Consider the following 15,186-nt stretch of genomic DNA (forward strand, 5'->3'; position numbering starts at 1 on the left):
TGAATCCAGTAGACTTGTTTCTGTTTAAAGAGAACCTGTACTGAGTAAAAATATTTAAAATAAACACATGAGGTAACTTCAAATGAACATTACAGAGTTACCTTGCCATCAGTTCCTCTCAGAAGCTCACCATTTTCTTCTGACAATAATCCCATCCAGTTCTGACAATATTTTGTCAGATCTGAAATATATCAGTTGCTGTCAGTAAAATATCAGTTGCTGTCAGTTATAGCTGAGAGGAAAACGGATGTACCAGGCAATGTCCATGTTTCCCTATGGCTCAAGTGGGCGATGTTACAGTTTAACTGTGTGCTGACCAGAAAGCTGTTATGGGTAATGGCTATTTTCAAAATGGAGGACGGAAAATTCTCTTGATCATAGTGAACAAATAGGACGCAGGACAGGAGAAAGACACTGAGGAGTAGACTACATGAAAGGTAAGTATGACTTGTGTATGCTTATTTTGACTTTTATTTTCAGTACAGGTTTTCTTTAAGATGGTTGATCCAATCACCACCTCTGCAGAGTTTTGGAATGTGGTCCATGGCCATGACCTTGACGTCCACATGTCCAGCCTCTATATACAGGACCTGATTATTTTAGTAAACAAACACAGCTGTATTTGTTGCCATACTCTGCGACCCAAATGACCAATGAGAGGGCAGAAGAATCGAGCGTTGTTAAAACAGCGCAGGAGATTTGGGTGCAGCCGGCACCATCATAGGTCTTAATAGGAATATAGCTGCGTTCATTGATTAATTTGGGCGCCGTCAAAAGACGGAGCACAAATTACTTTTAAAACACTGTAATTCGGCCGCCAGCAATAGCTGGAACCCGAATTACATCATTCCAACCATCCACGACGTCCTGGAGGGGGAATAGTAATTAACGCAGCGTAAGCCATATATCAGCTTTATCCAGCGCCCAAATCTCCTGGCGGCTATTTCATAGGTTTGCAGAAGAATACCCTGTACCCTCTTTGAAAGTGATGGCCAGTATTGGTGGATGGGGTTAGCCAATAGTTCTGCCCACTAAATGGGAGTGGCTAGTGTTCGCTTCTCCGTGTCTAAAAAAGAGTTGAATAACTTTTCATCTAAAAGATGGCTAAGCTGTCCTAGCAAGCAGTTGCAATGCATTGTCAGCAGTGTGTCTGATTACCTATATATAAATCCCATGTCAGTAATTTTTGGCACTAAAATGGAAAACCAGGAAGGGATAGAAGATAATGGTTAGCATAATAGGTGTTTGGGGGAGTGGCCTCTAATTACTGCAGCCCTGACTTGTTGGCTGCACCCTGCAGTATGTTCCCAGAGCTGGTGAGCACATGGGAGCCTGGGTGCTGGAAATTATCAGTCACATTAACGCTTTATGTCATCGGAAACGGGGGTTTGGTCTGAAGCCTGGAATGTTTTCACAAGAGTTATTTCTGTGTGCTATCTACTGTGTGTCAGGCCTGCCCTGTTCCACTCATGATACTGGTAAAGAGAATCAGCAGTGATGAAAATATATAGACCCTTATACTGTACTGCTGACCTTAAAAGCGGACCTGAACTCATAACTGCTTCTCTGCTCTAAAAGATAAGCAAAGCATATTCATTTTTAAAGAAAAAACATTTCTTTGTTACAGCTGATAAAAATCCTGCAACAAATCTGCAGTTTTTTTTACTTCCTGCTTTCATGGAAACTGATATATTGTTAACATCCTGTGCTTTCAAATGAGCTTATCTGCAGTGGCAGTCAACTGACACATCTGATGCATCAAATTACAACTTGTGATTAGACACAGATGAGGGGTAATCAGGCTAAACTCTCTAAATACATACAGGGTGCATTTCTCTGTGTTCTCCTTCTGTCCTGTGCAATACTTCAGGTCCCCTTTAAAGGATACATGTCCTTACAACATATACATTGTTGTAATTATTACGTATTCATATAGCACTGACATCTTCAGATTTACCAAGATACCATGTAACTTTGTCACTAACTGATCCTAGAGGAGCTTACAGTCCTATCCCTGTCATACCCATAGACTCATGTCTGTCCCTGTTGTAGACTTGTACACACACACTGACGCCACAGGGATCGGGACTCAATCCTTCGGATGACAGTTCAGAACCGAGTGCTGTACATTCTGTTGCTATGGAGGGGGAGGAGGGATGACAGCAGCTTTGAGCGGGAGCTGTGGCGTAACAGTAGCCCTTGTGACTTCTGCAATGGGGGGAGGGGGGGGGCTATGAGGGCCTGCTTCCGCCCCCCAACGCTCACCTGGCAGAGTATTAGCACAGCGGAGCTATGAGACTATATATAGCTTGTATGTGTACAATAACAGTTTCTTATTTGTCTTTCTACAGTCCACTCACTTCTGTTTGTGGTGGCTTTATTTTTATATCTGTGTTAAGGCTTACTATAAACACCCTCGTGGTTCTGGTCCTTCCTCTGTAGGCACAAAGGTTTTCCTAAATGCATGTAGACACTCAGTGGTAGAATTTGCCACCTGTGGGTTGGTCAGGTCTTGGGGTTACTAAACATCCAGTGGGCCAGATCTATAGGTGACGTCTGGAACTGCTGTACACACATTAAACTCTCAGTCAATGGCTTCAATTCACTAAGCTTATCTCATGTCTTTAATAACGTTTCTAGAGCGGTCACCATGGTGATGAGGCATGTCGTATTCAGGAAACATTTTACCTCAGGCAAATCTAAAGTTAACTCTTCTGTCTTTAACCTTTTCGGGACCGGCCGCCTACCCCCCCCCTTAAGGACCAAGGCATTTTGCGTAGGAGGGAGGTGCGCGCGTTTGGGGGGGTCAGGCGGCCGGATCCCGTGTGTGGCTGGCTGGATTGGTGTCCCCCCATGGTGGCCTGTGCCCCCCCTTTTGCCAGCAGCCTTCACTTACCTTCCAGGCTCCAACGATGAGCCGCATGGGACCCTCTTCTCCGGCCGGCATCTCCGTTCTGTCTGACAATCAGTTCCGGGTCGCGGCTTGATGACGTCATCAAGCCGGGACCCGGCGCTGACGTCAGATGGAGCGGAGATGCCGGCCAGAGCGGAGGGGGGCGCCGATCATCGCTGGAACGGCAGGGAGGTGAGTGGATCCTCTTCTTTCCCCCCTGCCGCCGCAGCTGTCAAACTGATCACTACGATCCGACGGCGATCGTAGTGATCATGTGATCAGCAGCCATACGCGATGGCTGCTGATCACTCGGGGGAGATATCGGCTGTCATATGACAGCTTAATCTCCCCCTCCGGGTGCTCACGATCGTGTCGGGAGCGGAAACTGCGGGCCGGCGTAGATCCTACGCCGCATCAGGCTAGAACAGCCACAAGTGCGGCGTAGGATCTCATAGAGGCGGTCCTGAAAAGGTTAAGTTACCTCTTCAATCCTTAAAATAACTCCACAGTTAAAGACAGGCTGTTTATTAACTGCGTGTGAAAATAACTACAGAGGAGGTAAATTAACTACAGAGGAGGTAACTTAAGGTAACTGAAGGAATGAAGAGATAAGATAACTATCTTACTGTGTGGAGGTAAGTTTTCTCTTGCTTTATTATCTCCAGCATGATCTTAGTGAATTGAGGCCAAAGTCTGCGCCAGCCGATTGTCATGTAGTATGTGTACTGAGCTTAGGGCTAGATTCACAATAGGATGGTGCGTTATGATGCGACGTTAAGGTCGCAATGCAAAATTACACCGCAACACACCAAAAAAGTCGCAACGCAACTTAACGCTGCATTACCGTCACATACAGTAGAGCATACAGGCAATGAAACGTATGCTTCCCTTTATCTGTTGACGTCTGCAGTAAGAGGTAATGCACTGCAGCAGTGCGTCACAATAAATGCAACATTTACAACGCGACTTTAACGTCGCACTGTGAACGTCGCATAGGGTTAACATTGCAGTGCGGTAAGCTGCGTTGTGCGACTTTTATAACGCAGGACAGTAACGTCCCACTGTTAACTTAGCCTCAGTCCTTTGATCACTTGATAGCTAGAAAATCCAATGAAATTTGATTACATAGGCATACACAGGGGCTGAATTGAATATTTCAGGGGACTTATCAGATGTGGGCACTGATAAAGAAATAAAGGGGAACTCTAGTAAAAAATAACAATGAATAAAATTGCTAATTTTTTACAATATAGATTATGTAGTCAATGTTTGCCCATTGTAAAATCTTTGCTGTCCTTGATTTATATTGTAAAACTTATCACTAGTGGCGACATCTTTAGTTCTGCCAGAGGGAGATATTGGCAGTTGGAAAAATCTGTTATTTCCCACAATGCAATGAGTAAACTCTCAGGACCATGGTCATGACATCACATTGTGGGAGGGGTTTCACCACAATATCAGCCATACAGACACCCTCTATGATCCATTCAAGAAAAGGTAAAGATTTCTCATGGGAAAGGGGGTATCAGCTACTGATTGCAGAGAAGTTCGATCCTTGGTTAAAGTTCCTCTTTCAATGACAGCTTAATTAATCAGTGGCTGTTTAATTAACCGAGAACTCGTTCCTTAGGCCCGGTTTACATGGGCATTAATAGTGCCACTTGCGATATTCGTCAATGAAGCGCTGTCCATTCAAATTAATTACAGTGCTTTTTAAAAGATGGTACCAGCTTATCCCATGGTTCATGTAAACGCCGCACTTGATTCTGTTGTCTTGTGTTGTCTTGGATGCTACATGTAGCGTCTAGAATCAGCTACATTTGGTGCATTCGTGTCCACCTAGGGGGCTCAAAACATGCCGTGATGACTGAATGATGGGAAGCAAGGCCAAATGCTTCTGTGTTCGTTTTCAGAATCAGTTAAGCGAGGCGTCCCCTGAGCACCCCTTAATCTAGATTGCAAAATTCTGAATCAGCCACCTCAAATTCCTGTTCCAGTGGAATCAAGATTTCCTGTTTCTTTATTTCGGAGTCACTAAGTCAGAACAAGCAGGACAGAAATGTTACCTAGCCTGGCATCATGTTGGTTCAGGATTTACAAAACTTTCAAAACAAAAGTGAACAAAAGCAGATAGATACTTTTATCAGAATCTCTCCATTTGTCTTTGGATGCTCTGCCTTTCCGTATTTTGTGTAGCTGTGATTTCTGTTATAGTGAAATGCCACCATGTAAGGAATGTGAAATGAGGCAGCTTGCGGGACAAGGCATGCTCTCTCCTATTGTTTCAATGCTGCTATAAATATTAGTCTCGTACATTCTCTGCAAGTTCTACTAAGCTGCACTTTTCAATTCTCCAAAACAAGGGTTTTCTGTGTTTTCAAGACATTTGAAAATTATATGGAGGCTGCCATTGTAGACTTCCATTAAAAATGCTTATTGCCTGGCTGTTGTCCTGATCCACTAGTGAATTGGTTGATTCTTCATCAGATTTCTGCCACAATCTAACGGAGGTTGAGCTGACAAATTGGCACTATTGATCAGTGCTTACCCAAATGATTTGAGATCAGGGAGTGACTGAGGTGTCATTACTGACCTATATAGAGCTAGCATCAGTCTGTGTCATCCAGAAGCACGGCAAGAGGAACTGGAAATAGTACAGGTTGCTTTGACTGTACACATTAGTTGGATTATGACTGATTCCTGTTGCTTGTCTGCACGTTAAAGAGTAAATCCCAATCTACACGATACGGTTCTTTGTGCGATTCTATTTACGATCCAATTAAATAACTACAGTTCCTATTTAACCTTGCAGAGCTCACTTACACCAGAAGCACTGACAAAGCTGGCATTGGCTGGTGCTGTTATAGGAGTTTCTGGCTCCTGAATGGCAAGTTTATCAGGTGTTGACCAGCTTTGACTGGCACTGAAAGAGGCATTGACCAGCACTTGCTACTGATTTCATTACTTCTGAGAAGTATTTTCCTTTGATTTCTGTGGAGGTCAAATCAATAGTCCGCTCCGTCCAAATATTTAGAAGCGTTTTATAGACGCCTGCCAGAAACAAGCTTGTAGGATGTACCGACCGCATTGAAACATTGAACTTTTCTGTGTTGCTGCATCTTGCCAGAGTGCAAAGACCCAGTAATGTCAGGAATCACTAAAAGTGTGTCCTAAAGGAACAAGTCCTACACTTGTACATCTGCAGCCCTGGAGGGCGGTGGGCATTTATTTACAGTATATTATGATGTTATCCCACACCTGTGGAAGTCATGGGGCGTTAGGGCAGGGAGGAGGGGCTTACAGTATTACCCTTGTATTGGTTAGAGACAGTAATGCTGGAAGTCCTGCCACCTACCATAAGAAAATGTGACTTTTGTAGAGAAAGGCTGACATCACTCTGTATTGTGAATGGATGGTCATGCTGTGGAAAACTGTAACACAGCTCCCTATTTTGGCTATGAAAGCATCTGGATAGCTTACTGGTTAGGGGGCTGCCTTTGATTTGAGGTTCGAGCCTTTAACCAGAGTTTGAATCCTGGCTTAAAGAGGAACTTTATCCCAATCAGTAGCTGAATACCCCCTTTTACATGAGAAATCTATTCCTTTTCACAAACAGACCATCAGGGAGCGCCGTATGACTGATATTGTGGTGAAACCCCTCCCACAAGAAACTCTGAGGACCGTGGTACTCCTGGCAGTTTCCTGTCTGTGAACCTTGTTGCATTGTGGGAAATAGCTGTTTACAGCTGTTTCCAACTGCCAAAAAAGCATGCAGCAGCTACATCACCTGCCAACAGTAAAAATGTCACCATGCAATAAATGTCAGAATGTAAATCAGGGATTTAAAAGATTTTACAACTGGCAAACACTGACCAAATCATTTATACATAATTATTGTAAAAATGAAGCACTTTTTTATTACATTATTTCACTGGAGTTCCTCTTTAAGCGACTACACAAAACAGGGCTCACTTACACTACAAGGATGTTGTGAATAGATGGTCATGCTGTGGAACACTAGAGCACCGCTCCATATTTTGGTTATGGAAGCATCTAGATAGCGTACTGGTTAGGGGGCTTAAGCCACTAATGGTGTCTTATTTCGCCATTATGGAAGGCTTTTCTACAACTGAGCAGAAAAGCGTTTTTCGCTTCACCTTTTGTGCCCCTGGGGAAATATGGAACCGCAAACGCAACCAGCACTAGAAGCGACTCGCTGTGGTGCTGGCGTGATTGATGGTAAACACATTAAGATGAACCTCTTAATGCAGGACACGGTGGATCGTGGTGGTAAACGACATGCACAGACTCAGGCAGTCCCCCATGTTAACCTGGCCCTAAGGAGTCTTTGGGCAAGGCTCTCTAATGCTCCTGGTTGCCTGTGGTTGCTGCTCTGAAGAGCTTTGAATTCACTAGGAGACAATCGCAATATAAATTTGATTGTCTTGTCTTATCTACGAAAGATGCAGCGTGAACAACTCCACTTATCTTTTAGGGAGTAAGCCAGGGGCATATTGATAAATGTAGTGATGTTTGTAAGTATACTCTAATTACATTTGTAAATGCTGATATCCTTTAAGCCCTGTAGAGAAATGAGTGTTATCTTCTGTTGAAATGTCTACCAACAGTCATGCAAGTAAACTGCAAGTAACTCCGTATCGATAGGAGGGGGTAAAGAGAGGCAGAAGGCTTCAGAGCCAACAAAATTCTGCCTGGCTGATTGCTACTCACACTTTGACCAATATATAAGATACCTGAACAGACATCAGACTTTCAGCTGAAGCAATCATATTCGTGATCTACTAACTGTATGGGGATCTAGACCCCCACTTAACCGGTCCAGTGCCAGTTTCCTGCAATATCTCTTAACAGGGGGTATATGCCAGTGTCCACAGTACAGTATATTGTCTTGTCACTTAACTGTCCCTCAGAGGAGCTCGCAATCTAATCCCAACCGTAGTCATATGTCTGTGCATGTATTGTGTAGTAGTGTATGTAATGTAGTCCAGGGCCAATTTTAGGGAGGAATCCTCTTAAATTATCTGTATGTTTTTGGGTTGTGAGAAGAAACTGAAGGGCCCGGAGGAAACCCATACACACACGGGGATAACATACAAACTCTGTGCAGTTAGTGCGCTAGCTGTGATTCGAACTTGGGACTTTTCGCGTGTTAGGTGGATGTGATAACCACTACACTATAGAAACCACAGGCATGAGACTGCCTGCCAGTCCAGGTGTAAACAGCTGTGTTAGCCAGTCTCTTGCCTGGATGTTTGGATACAGGACGGTTCTCAGGAGCATCCGCAGAGAGATGAGATTACTGGATGGGTTTCATTGCTGCCTCCATACCCCCTCCCCGCTGACAAATGTATTAGTTTTCACTGAAAGCCTACAGGCCCCCAGCAGATCTGACCAGCCATCCTGGTCTCTACTCAAGATGTTTCCAGTCACTGATTGCGGTAATGACGGAGTGCTATACATTTCACATAGGCGTGTCTATAGGCAGCCATCTGTTCCGAGCTTCTGGAGATAGTGACTTGCCCTGCTTTCACATTGCTGTTGTGTGTAATCTGAGCGGTGTCATGTACAATCCAGCGTAGACCAACAGCTGTTACTCCCCACTAATGAAAGAGTTGTAATGATATAATATGCATTCCATCATTTGTGCTGTTCAGGAGGGAAATGAGGTTATGCACCCTACAATTTACAGAAACATGGAGAGTAAAATGCAATATGGGATTTAAATATGATAATGTAAGACATGATATATTGGCCCTTAGGCCCCGTTCACACTTGCGTTTTGGCAAATAAACGGACCGGATCCTGATCGGATCCTGACCTGATCCTGATCAGAACCGTACGGTTCCAATCCGGATCCGGTCCGTTTGTATCAGGCATGCATCAGGCTGCCATCCGGATCCGTGGGCAAAAAATAGCGAAATTTGAAAAAAAAATGTTGGTCAGCAGAAGGTGCACCTGGTGCACGTGTAGAATCAGGTTCCTCCGCTGTAGGCCTCACCTCCACCTCCGACATTCTGCCAAACAGCTCCAGCACGTCTGTCACTGCTGCTCCACTCCAGACATGCTTGGCCCATGTGTCCCCATCCGAAATGGCCGCTTGCATACGCATAGGAAGTGGGGTAGAACGTCAGGTTTTTGTAGGCAGTGTGTTCTGTGCCTTCCGTTCCCCATTGGTTTCTGTGTTCCTGATGGTGCTGTCAGGCTCAGGTCCGGCTCCGGTCCGGGTGCATGGGCCGGAGATCCGGACCCAAAAAATAGCGCATGTTGGAAAAGAGTCCAGAGTCTGGATCCGATCCGGCATCGTACTGTACGGAACGGACGCGTGTGAACGTCCGCATAGACTTTACATTGCTATGCGGAACGTACGTTCCGTTTGTACAGTATGCGGTCCGGATCAGATCAGCTTCATGTAGTAAGTTTAGCTGCAGTTACCAGTCTTGGTAACAAACATGCCAGGACTAAAGGCCTGTACCCATCTCGCAATTTTGTGAATTGTAACTGGTTGCCAACAAATTCGACAGTTATCTTAGGTTACCTATAATGCACAATCCTGTTTTCTTTAGACATTCTATCCCAGATTGTTCATCACATTTCCATGATAGAATTCAAGTTGAAATCTGCTGTTTTCCTTTGTGTAATCCTGAATGAATGTGAACTTCTAGGCTCAAGCTGAAGCCTGAACATGCTGGTGTTTAAATAATGCATGACAGCATTACGGCAAAACCTAATGACTGCGTGGAGGTCTTATTAAAGTGACTGTAGTGAGAAGGATATAGAGGCTGCCATTTTTATTCCCCTTTAAGCCGCTGATGTACTGTAGAACCAAATGCAGATCAGGTGCTCTGTCTGAAACATGACCACACTGGCTACATATTTGTCTGAAATGTGTGATGTAGACATAACTGAGAGCCAAAAGAGGCTGAGGTTCAGCAGCAGACAGGTGACCAGACATATGTACTTTATGTTGTACCATATATATTGAGGCCGGTAGTGTTAAAAGAGAGAAGGACTATAAGTTATACCTTAGTGTCTCATACATTTGCTGAGTGCTTCACAGTTGGTTTGCAAGAGAGACCACAGAGTTTCCTTGTTATCACTAGATTTAGCATCTGCAATTGACCAGTTGTGTGATAAGTGATTGAATTCTACCCTGTTGGTGGACTGACTATAGATTGACTTCAGTGGTTGGATTGCATGCTGATTGGGACATTAAAGTTGGTCATACATCTAGCGATGTTCCGGCCCAATCAACCATCTGATTCAATAGCTTTATCAAATAGGATGAACATTATTGCTGCAACAAGCATGCCCGATCAGTGATTAACCGATTTCAGCCATAGAGCTATGGACTTCTTTCCAGGCTTCAGGCAGAAACCACCATGGTGTTTTTTTTTTCCACTAGGTTACTAGTGGAAGATTAGTTGCTCTTTAGCTTACCTTGGAGGTACTGGTTAAGGCCACATACACACATCAGACCATAGTCTTTTGAAAATGAAAGATCACAGACCAATTTTACCCCCTTCCATGTAGTATGATTGCCATACCTTCACAGTCTTTTCTATGGAGCTGAACTCCCCATCAGATAAAAATCTTTGCAAGATGCTGCACACACAGATGCTGTACAGACACAAAAGATCAGTATCTGCAAAAGATCTGTTCCTGCCAAAGATCCATTCCTGCAAAATGCATTCATAGTCTATGAGATCTGCAGATCATCATGCACACCTTGTTTAAGTGACATTCATCTGCAGATCAGACAATCATCTGCAGATCTGAAAATCCATCCTGGTGGATCTGATCTGCAGATGAATGTCAGTTAAACAAGGTGTGTATGATGATCTGCAGATCTCATAGACTATGAATGCATTTTGCAGGAACGGATCTTTTGCAGGAACAGATCTTTTGCGGATACTGATCTGTTGCATGTGTACAGCATCTGTGTGTGCAGCATCTTGCAAAGATTTCTGTCTGATGGGGAGTTCAGCTCCATAGAATAGACTGTGTAGAGTATGGCTCTCATACTACATGGAAGGGGATAAAACTGGTCTGTGATCTTTCATTTTCAAAAGACTATGGTCTGATGTGTGTATGTGGCCTAAGACTGTTGCCTTTGAAGTAAGGTTTGAGCCTTTAGGCTCATACACACATCAGACTATAGTCTTTGGAAAATGAAAGATCACAGACCAATCTTACCACCCTTCATGTAGTATGAGAGCCATACCTACACAGTCTTTTCTATGGAGCTGAACTCCCCATCACAAAAAATCTTTGCAAGATGCTGCACACAAACATGCTGTACACAAACATGCTGCACACACTCAAAAGATCTGTAGCTGCAAAAGATCTGTTCCTGCCAAAAATCCATTCCTGCAAATTGCAATGATAGTCTATGAGATCTGCAGATCATCATACACACATGATTTAACTGACATTCATCTGCAGATCAGATCCACCAGGATGGATTTTCAGATCTGCGGATGATTGCTTGATCTGCAGATGAATGCCAGTTAAATCATGTGTGTATGATGATCTGCAGATCTCATAGACTATCATTGCAATTTGCAGGAATGGATCTTTGGCAGGAACAGCTCTTTTGCAGATACTGATCTGTTGCATGTGTACAGCATCTGTGTGTGCAGCATCTTGCAAAGATTTTTTTCTGATGTGGAGTTCAGCTCCATAGAAAAGACTGTGTAGAGTATGGCTCTCATACTACATGAAGGGTCGTAAGATTGGTCTGTGATCTTTCATTTTCAAAAGACTATGGTCTGATGTGTGTATGAGCCTTTAGACCAGGGTTTCGAAATCCCAGCTTCAAGCCTGTACATAAAACAGTAAGGAGTCTTTGGGCAAGGCTTCCTAATGATCCTGGTCGCCTATGGAGCATGCCCTAAGTGACTGCAGCCCTGAAGAGCTTTGAATCCGCCAGGAGAAAAAGGGCAAAATAAATGTTGTGTCTTGTCTGCTCTTTGATGCTACTTTTTGTGCAAGACCTGATGGATTTTTGATTTGGTTCCACTTTAATAGTCAAGCTGAGAAAAAGTGGCCACAATGCCATAGCAACTAATTACAGTCTAGCCGTCATTTTTCTAGTGAAAACTAAAACTGCACTGCTCTTTACCGTCTCTTTTTTTATTTATGAAAATAATAGTACAGTAATGGCTACAACGATTATTATCCTGTTAAATATTTCCCTTTAATGAAGCCCATGTATCTTTGCCTGGAGAATGATATGAGCAGCCTCCTGCTAATGACATCACTGTGTGTGAGTCATCAGTACATTATATCCCCTGGATGTTACTAGTCCCCGATGTATAAGCTGAATAATATTTGCTGTTCTCTGCTGTCTTCTGGGGATTCCTGGCTTCCTACAGGATGCTCCAATAATAAGGAGAGTGTATGCCAGCATCTACCCATAGGGGAACAAAGGCTTCCCTGTACAGGATGCCAGGACTGTTCTAGAATAGTAACTTTGTAAGTTTACTAAAACATCCTTTTCCTAAGCAAGCCACAGTTCCCAGGTTAAAGTTCAGCTCCAGGAACAAATATATTCCAAGACTTTTGTGGCAGAGCCATTTTTAAAAAAAAAATCTGTAATCTTGATTTCCAGTAGTGATGTCTAGGAGAAGTCATGGAGAAGCATGTGATCAGTTTGGTCAGGTGATAGATATGTATGTCTCTAATTTGCTAGTCATGATCATGTGCCAAAGCAGGATGTGATCACAGCAAGTCAGAGCTTTGCAAATCTATCAGCTGATCAGACAAATCACATGCTTCTCCATGAGTTCTCCCTGACATGACCATCACTAATGATCAGATGTCAAATAAATCACTTCTAAAGTACCCCTCTCCAGCTGTTCCCTGCAGTCTCAGGTGATCTGCTCTGTGCTCGGAAAGCAACGCTCACTCACTTAGGAGCTGCCCATTTTCTGAAGTGATCCCTGGGTCACATGATTTATTTTTCTAAAGGGGAGGAGTTGCATCAAACATAAACAACGTGCGAGTAAAGCCTCGTAGAATGTACCAGGCATGTTGCCTGGCGGGGATTGGGAACATGGCAGGGCAGGTGCTGTACAGACGTGCCACTAGCCTGCAGGCGATGTTTTCTGTTGCGATGTGGGGGGGGTGAAGGCCGACGGAGCGGTGCGAGTGGGACGTCACTCCCTGCTATTGATTGGCCAAAGCTATCTTTCATGCGGATTACGGGATGAGTGGGTCATGGCTTCTGTACACACGCTGGATTCTGGGTAGATGCTGTCATTATTGGCTGCCTCAGCCAAGGTTCAACCAGTGTGTGTACGGGGCTTATTGGTGCAGTCCCAAAGTCCCAAGAGTCATCTCTACTAACAATAAAAATGTGTGAGGGGGAACTAGAACTTTGAAACTGGATTTTTTTTGCTTTGGAAACTTTATCTAACAAAACAAAAATGTAATTGAAGCAATCTTATGACTTAACTTGGGGATATTTAAAGCACCACTATTACGCAACAAAAAATGTAAAATAGGTTTACCAATACATTTGAAATGCAAATATGTTCCAGAGTAAAATGTACTGTAAATTATTTTTCCTATGGTGCTGTCACTTACAGTAGGTTATAAAAATTCTTTTCATGGGGGATGCTCAGTATTTCCTTATTTATTTTTTACAAAAGCACACCATGCAAAGGATCTCTGATTTTGACGGTAAAGAAAATTCTGAGAGTTTCCCATGAGGAGATGGACTAGTCCGAAACCTGCCAGAACTGTTTTACTACCTACTGCAGCCTTTCTAAAGCTTTCTACCCTGGGGGTACCCTTTAAAAATGTTTTGGATGTCAAGGAACCCTTTCAATAGCGGGAGGAGTGGGGATTTATTTTGCAGGGTACATGGTCTTTTAAAGCGGGTATGGGTAACAATGGTTCATTGTTAAAGCCTTGTTGTTTATCCTCCATTCCAAGTTCCTTCCTTAGTGTTTCCTATTAGGCTAGTACATGTTAGTGTTTCTTGCTATTGACTCTCAGAATTAGAGTGCTCCCCAGGGCCGGATTTACTGCGCAGGAGCCTATAGGCACATAATCTCTGGCGCCCTATACCCTGCCCTTAACACAGGCCACACCCCTTAATTCACTCCCCTTTTCTTAGTGGGTGGCTGGCTCTGGTTGCAGGCTGGGTCTGGTAGCAGGGCGTCAAGGTGCAGGCTGGATATGAGTGCAGGGTGCTAGCTGGGTCTGAGTGCAGGGTGGCTGGGGCAAAGTACAGGCTGGGTCTGAGTGCAGGGTGGCTGGGTCTGAGTGCAGGATGGGTCTGGGGGCAGGCTGGGTCTGAGTGCAGGGTGGCTGGGTCTGAGTGCAGGATGGGTCTGGGGGCAGAGTGGCTAGGTATGGGTGCAGGGTGACTGGGTCTGGGTTCAGGGTGGCTAGGGCAGGGTTGCTGGGGCAGGGTGAAGCCTGGGTATGGAGGCATGTTGGCTGTGGTTGAGTGCAGACTGGCTGGGTGGTTGGGGTTGGGGGGGGGGTGCAGGCTGGAGCAGGGTGCAGGCTGGCTGGAGCTGGGTCTGGGGGCAGGGTGGCTAGGGCAGGGTGCAGGCTGGTTATGGGTGCAGGGTGCAGGCTTGGTATGGGTGCATGCTGGCTGGGAGCAGGCTGGGTCTCGGGGGGCAGTGGCACGGTGCAGGCTGGGTATGGGTGCAGGCTGGCTGGGGCTTGTTCTGGGTGGCTGGGGCAGGGTGGGTAAGGTGCAGGCTGGCTGGGGCTGGTTCTGAGTGACTGGGGCAGGCTGGGTAAGGTGCAGGGTGGCTAAGGGGCTGGTTCTGGATGCAGGCTGGCTGGGGCTGGATGGCTGGGGCAGGGTGGGTAAGGTGCAGGCTGGGGCAGGGTGGGTAAGATGCAGGCTGGCTGGGGCTGGTTCTGGCTGGCTGGGGCTGGGTGGGTAAGGTACAGGCTGGCTGTACCTGGGTGGCTGGGGCAGGGTGCCTAAGGTGCAGGCTGGCTGGGGCAGGGTGGGTAAGGGGCTGGGTGGCTAAGGTGCAGGCTGGCTGGAGCAGGGTGGTTAAGGTGCAGGCTGGCTGTGGCTGGGGCAGGGTGGGTAAGGTGCAGGTTGGCTGTGGCAGGGTGGGTAAGGTGCAGGCTGGCTGGGGCAGGGTGGGTAAGGTGCAGGCTGGCTGTGGCAGGGTGGGTAAGGTGCTGGCTGGGGCAGGGTGGGTAAGGTGCAGGCTAGCTGGGGCTGGGGCAGGGTGGGTAAGGTGCAGGCTGGCTGTGGCTGGGTGGCTGGGGCAGGGTGGGTAAGGTGCAGG

The 15,186-nt window shown here is 45.4% G+C and overlaps 1 protein-coding gene across 3 annotated transcripts in view; it reads left to right on the forward strand.

Moving 5' to 3' along the window:
- The window catches only part of ITGA6 (integrin subunit alpha 6), a 130,508-nt gene that overhangs the window by 20,604 nt on the left and 94,718 nt on the right, over positions 1 to 15,186 (forward strand). Inside the window, exon 1 of one of the 3 annotated variants that reach the window (XM_068245527.1) lies at positions 198 to 437. The exons of the other annotated variants lie outside the window; for them this stretch is intronic. The gene's annotated coding sequence lies outside the window, so the exon portion shown is untranslated. Of the gene's footprint in view, positions 1 to 197; positions 438 to 15,186 lie in introns of those variants that run through there. 3 annotated transcript variants of the gene reach the window in all.

The sequence above is a fragment of the Hyperolius riggenbachi genome, chromosome 7, assembly GCF_040937935.1.
Source record: "Hyperolius riggenbachi isolate aHypRig1 chromosome 7, aHypRig1.pri, whole genome shotgun sequence".
In the NCBI taxonomy this organism is placed as follows: Eukaryota; Metazoa; Chordata; class Amphibia; order Anura; family Hyperoliidae; genus Hyperolius; species Hyperolius riggenbachi.